This window comes from Alosa sapidissima, chromosome 10 (assembly GCF_018492685.1).
Source record: "Alosa sapidissima isolate fAloSap1 chromosome 10, fAloSap1.pri, whole genome shotgun sequence".
Lineage (NCBI taxonomy): Eukaryota > Metazoa > Chordata > Actinopteri > Clupeiformes > Clupeidae > Alosa > Alosa sapidissima.
In genome coordinates this window covers 27,079,553-27,085,782 of record NC_055966.1, presented here as the reverse complement: position 1 = coordinate 27,085,782, position 6,230 = coordinate 27,079,553, and the positions used below count along the sequence as shown (strand labels likewise).

General features: G+C 45.0%; 1 long non-coding RNA gene across 1 annotated transcript in view; it reads right to left on the bottom strand.

Annotated features, from left to right (window-relative positions):
* Window positions 1-3,810: 3,810 nt before the first annotated feature.
* LOC121720952 overlaps window positions 3,811-6,230 on the bottom strand; it is a 14,041-nt gene continuing 11,621 nt past the window's right edge. Inside the window, exon 4 of the long non-coding RNA XR_006034697.1 lies at window positions 3,811-3,820. This is a non-coding gene — a long non-coding RNA (uncharacterized LOC121720952). The remainder of the gene's footprint in view (window positions 3,821-6,230) is intronic.

The following is a 6,230-nucleotide window of genomic DNA, read 5'->3' as shown; positions in this document are numbered from 1 at the left end:
ACAAAGCTTCATCTACCACACTCCGCACGCATCCATATGCCATCACTTCCACACGGCAATGGCAATGAGGCATCTCACAACAGCATGCAAGACTGGAGCACACCTCCCAATAGTGGGCATTAAACATGGCAGTATGCTAGTGGAGGGGGCAGACAGAATGAATTTAAGTGGTATGGGGTGGAGAAGGGGGTTGTGTGTGTGTGTGTGTGTGTGTGTGTGTGTGTGTGTGTGTGTATGAAGCGCTCTCTCAGCTCCTGCAGAGCGGCTCTCACACGCAACACAACACATAAGAGCACAGGCAAAGCACAAGCTGGCTCCAACTGAACATTTGTTATGCTAATCCTGGGGACTCTGTTACCCAGAATCCAACTGCTGACTACCTGACTGGAGGTACAGATGGCCCAGAAGGCCACGGGCTTCATTAGCACAAGGTGGGGGCCAATAAATACATTCTTAATGACTCAGTGAGTCTGTGACTGCTATTCAGAGATGAGGATAGTCATAAAGCCAAGTTTTGTTAATGGATTTTTTTTGTGGAAGTGCTAGAATAAACCAACACAGAGGACAAATGGGTTTATAATAATCTCTGCAGATGAGCTTCAGATCGAGAAACATTAAAGAGCTCTCATGACAGGCAAGGCGCTGTCTGAAGTCTAACTAAATCTAATTTAATAACTATGCAAAATTGATTCGCTAATTTAATACCATCAGCAAGATCCTAACCACAAACATCAGTGGATCAACTCAATGCATTCTCACCTGCACATTATAGATTTATTTAGTTCATGCACAAGACACTTCACTCATTGACTGATTGCCCTTTGCCCATCATTTTAATGTCCAAAAGGCTAGAGTTGAAGAGGACATATAAAGGAAGGTGTGTGTGTGTGTGTGTGTGTGTATGTGTGTGTGTGTGTGTGTGTGTAGATGTAAACTGGACTCAAAATTGGAGAGTAATAAAGGAACAAATGTGGGAACTATCTAGACCAGACTAGAACACACACACACACAAACACACACACACACACACACACACACACACACACACACACACACACACACCGATAGACATGCACATAGAAAGGGGACAAAAAGAAATGTAAGGTCCTGGTGGAAGAGAGAGGATGGGGCTGGTTATGACTGTGGGAGAAATAAAACTACACTCTCTCTGTGACTGAGGGCCTGTCCACACGGAGATGCTTTTTAGGTTAAACGCAGAGGTTTTGCTTCGTCTTGGCCGAGCGTCCAAACGAATCCTGTAAACACACTGCCCGAAACCGCACTTTTCTGAAACCTGGTCCCAGAGTGGAGAAATCTGAAACCGTAGCCCGTTTGAGTTTGTTTAGACAGCGAAACCGCACATCCTGCTTGCGTATCGAAGATGTCATCGCACACCTCAGCTGCCCTGGACTTGCACTTACAGTATTGCCTAACAATACTAGTTTTCATACATGACATTACCTACAATTACACTCCGTTAAGATAAATATCACAACTGATGCTGCGCAGCGCCGATAGCTTATGACTTGGTGGACTGAACACTGTTTTTCCCGGTGTTTTTTTTATGCATTCTAGCTACTGTCAGTGACGCGAGAGAACTTAAGTTATTAGGAAAGTGCGGTGTAAGTTTAGGCTACATTAATTTGTGCGTAGTGCCAGTGTCATTCATTTATTTTACATGTCTTACAACATATATACATGCATTCACAGTCGAGTGAAATCAGATATAAGCATACAAAGACGCTTAGAACTCACGTTAAGCCGATGGTAGCACACTGAATGCGAATGCACGATTTGATGCAGGCAAAAGTATTGACTGTTACTAATGAAGGTTTTATAGCAATATTATAAATGTGGCGACAGAATAGCCTAGAACTTGGGTAAGCCTTGCGTTTAGTAGCCTAATTGCGGTGATAGCCAAAACTAATGTGAATCACGGACTATCCTACAACCAAAGAAAGTAAAGGTGAGTAGGCCTACCTGCGTTAGCCAAATAAAGGACGGGACTGCACCCTTCACAAACCGTAAAATAAAGTTTATTAGTTTTACAGTTGGCTACAGTTGACAGTTCACCATCAGTCCACACAAACAATTCTGGTTTCCTTGCACTAGCCATTTCGCCGTAGCCTATTCTGTCTGTTTTTAAAGCGCAAGTTTTGCAAGTTTTGGTGAATTTCTGTAAAGACACAGTGTCACCTATAGGCCTGGGGTATGAAGTAACGTGTTGAGTCGTGTTGAGATGGATCCGTTTGGACGCAAATATTCTTGATACGGTTCCAGGGAAGACGGAGGAAAAAAAGATCGGTTTGGTACGTGTGGACTAGGCTTGCAGCTGCCACCAGGTCAGACACACACACACTCACACACACACACACACACACACACACACACACACTCACACACACACACACAAACACTCACACACACACACACACACACACACACACACACACACACACTCACACACACACACACACACACACACACACACACACACACACACACACACACACTCACACTCACACACAAACACTCACACACACACACGCACACACACTACACTCTCTCTGTGACTGAAGCTGCCACAAGGTCAGACACACACACACACTCACACTCCAGTAGATGCATGTAGTATGTTCTCTCTAGCTAGGTTGAGGGTGGCATGGGAGAACACATTCGTGCACACACATGCATGCAAACACACACACACAAACACACACACACACACACACACACACACACACACACACACACACTGCCATGGGAGCGGCAACAGATCTAAAGGTCTTGTGCATAAATGGGATTAATGCAGAGACCCCTGGGCAATCATTAGACATTCTGTTTCAACAACACAACCACAAAAACACAACTAAAAATAAGCAGCTGCACCGGCCTCCATCCCTCCCTAAATTATTCAACCGCAGAAAAAAAAAATCATTTCAAGCAAAAAAAAAAAAAAACTCTCAGGGAGTGGATTTGTGGGAGAGAAAAAATGGGACAGGGATGTATATAAACAAAACTACGAGAGAGGGAGGGAGAGAGGGAGCAGAAGAGAGAGGAGGGAGGGAGGGAGTGAGAGAGGGAGCAGAAGAGAGAGAGAGGAGGGAGGGAGGGAGTGAGAGAGGGAGCAGAAGAGAGAGAGAGGAGGGAGGAGTGATACATAAGAGGGGGGGGGGGGTTGTCTGGGAAGTGAGAAACATATAACATGGTAATGGGCTTAAGTCACGGAGGAATGACAGGCCCCCTCTGCTTTCTTCCCCAGAACGGCGCAATCCAGGCTTGTCAAGTGGTAATAGCTGTTTACCCCATGCTGAGGACAATTAGACATAAGCTTAGGGGGACCCTCTCTGTCGCCTTCTCTCCTCTTGTCCTCTCTCCTTTGCTCTGCCGCGCATATTTTTTTGGGGGGGCTGTTTTGAAGTCAGTCTGGCTGTTCTTGTTCTGTCACACATACCATCCAAATATTTCCACTCCCAAATTGGGATTGTCTGTCTCTAATGGAATGGAACACAATTTTATCCCCTTTCCTTCTGGGTCAGATTCGTATAAACTGTCTGAAATTCTTTGACAAAAAGAATCTCAAAACAAGCCGTAGGAGCTCAAATTTGAGAGACTGGGCCTCTCCATATCCTAAACAATCCAAAGCAAATTGGATTAGGCCACACGGAAATCAAAAAATTAATTTCCCAAGCCCTCATCGTCACCACCACCACTACAGAATAGGATTGCAGGCCTGCAGCACAGAATATCAGCATCACCACTTAGACTGCTCCATTTTGTCTGTGTACATGTGCCTACTAAGAATATAGGATACATCTCACTTTGACACACTTTGTCATTTGCTCTCATATTTGTGTCACTCTGTATGTCTGCAAATGTCTAAAATAAAGCATTGGAAAAAAGTTTATCACCCTCAATACCATCAAACAGGCTTGCAGGACAAAAGATGATCACATGGTCAGAGAGAGTGAGAAAAGATCACAGTGGTCTCTTCAGCTTGACCTCTCTACATCTTTAAGCCTCCCAACAGAGAACATGCATAGATCGTGACTTAGAATGTGATGAAGAACTGTGACATAGCCACATAGCCACATGATGGGCGGTTTCACACTCAAGCCACCAAACCAAAGCCTCCAGTCGAGCTCCTGCCATGTTTCTGATTGCCATACTCTTGCACTTTCGTTTCTACCATCATTGCAGCTCTCCCCACGCCTCTGAGGGTATAAATATGCCAGGTTATAGGTGTCAGTCTATCTGTTAATGTATGCGCGCGCATAGTAATGTGTGCGCTGATTTTTTCAAGGTTAGCCGTGTTAGCTCAGCGATGCTGTAAGAAGTGTCTGCTAGGGCCTCTAAGGGGATGCGTATGCGAGAGTTGTTGGAGACGTCAGCTCTGTGTAGAGCTGGCCGTGTGTGCATCCTGTCAAAGGGAATTAGAGAGCGAGGGGCTCCAAGGGAGGCGGAGAAAAAGATGACATTTTTTCACATCAGGTTCCATTAGAGTGAAGAGTTTCAGGTTAATTATGGCTTGTTTTATTGGGTGTTCTCACACACACACACACACACACACACACACACACACACACACATATGCTCGCTCACACAGACACACACTCACACAGATACAGAGACACACACACACACGCACACATGCTTGGTCAAGTACAGTAGACACACACTCACACAGAGACATGTGCACACACGCACACACACACACACACACACGCACACACGCACACATCCCTGGGAGAGTGAGAGAGAGATAGAGCAAGTATGAAAGAGGGGAGTCTGAAATGGACTAAAGTTGTTCTGAATGGGTCTTTTTGGGTCTTTTTCTTTTAGAAGGTAAAAGAAATCATGCAGCCATTCTTCTCAATCTATGTCATTCTCTCCACTCCAGACACACACACGCACACACACACACACACACACACACACACAGAGAGACACACACCCACTCAACACTGGTTTGAGCAGCAAGACCTGAAATGAAATAATAATTTCACTGCCCCTGCCCCCACTCCCCAATTTCCAACCATCAAACTCCAGAACAAAGACCCCCCTTCAAAACCCACACTTCTCTTCTCTTCTGTCCTCTCCCGGGCTGCTTTTTAATGAAATAGTCATAGCTCACTTTAGCCTCTGCTGCCACTCTCATTTATAAGTTATGCTACACAGGGAGCGTCATAAATAAAGCAATGTGTCTGCAGTGAGAACATTTAAACACACACACACACACAAATTACACACACAATCACTCACACACACACACATCAGGCCACATACTCTGATAAACTCACACACAGTGTTTGGAGGGTGTGGGTCAGACACAGAGAGAGTGAGGCAACAACTACAGTATTGCCAAATGACTCGAGAAGCATAGCATAACGATTCTGCTCCACAATCAATTAATTTCCTTACATGTGGTCACTGCACAGAATAGAACCCCTCTCAGACCTCGTGTTGATGGTATGCGGGCTGACTCAACTGGCTGTTAAACTTATTGTACAGTTTCACATATTTATTATCCCCATGTAGTTTCACCTGACTCTGAGACCAATATGGGTTCATGTCTGCCCAGGCTGATCAGTGCCCCCCCCCCCCCCCCACACACACACACATACACACATCCACCCACCCACCCACACCTACCTCAAATTAAATGAACTGTTTCAAATAATTTTAAACCATATTTTAACATAGCAATGACATCAGAGACAATTTCTGTTTTGAAATAAAGAAAGTTTTCTCTCTCTCTCCCTCCCTCTCTCTCTCTCTAAGACCAGGTGAGAGGCATTGAGTGATTATCATAGAAACTCATGCAATAACTACAGGATGCAATTCTGAAAATGAGTGTGAAATAATTGAGCTATTTTAAAAGATGCAAATGGTTTTGGTGTGAGGGGAGGTTCATCAGCCGGGAGTGTGCAGCCCTGGTTTAATGTGTCAGCGGGGAATACAGACAGACACACGCACACACACACAGACACACACACACACACACACACAATTCACACAATATAGCAGTGAGATCATGAGGAAATTAGGTAAGAAACACACAAATGCACACACACACACCCCTCCCCCTTCTCTCTCACACACAGGGTTTTCGGTATCTGTAAAAGACCTGGGTGTGTGTGTGTGTGTGTGTGTGTGTGTGTGTGTGTGTGTGTGTGTGTGTGTGTGTGTGTGTGTGTGTGTGACAGAAGGCGGAGAGAGGAAAAGTGGGC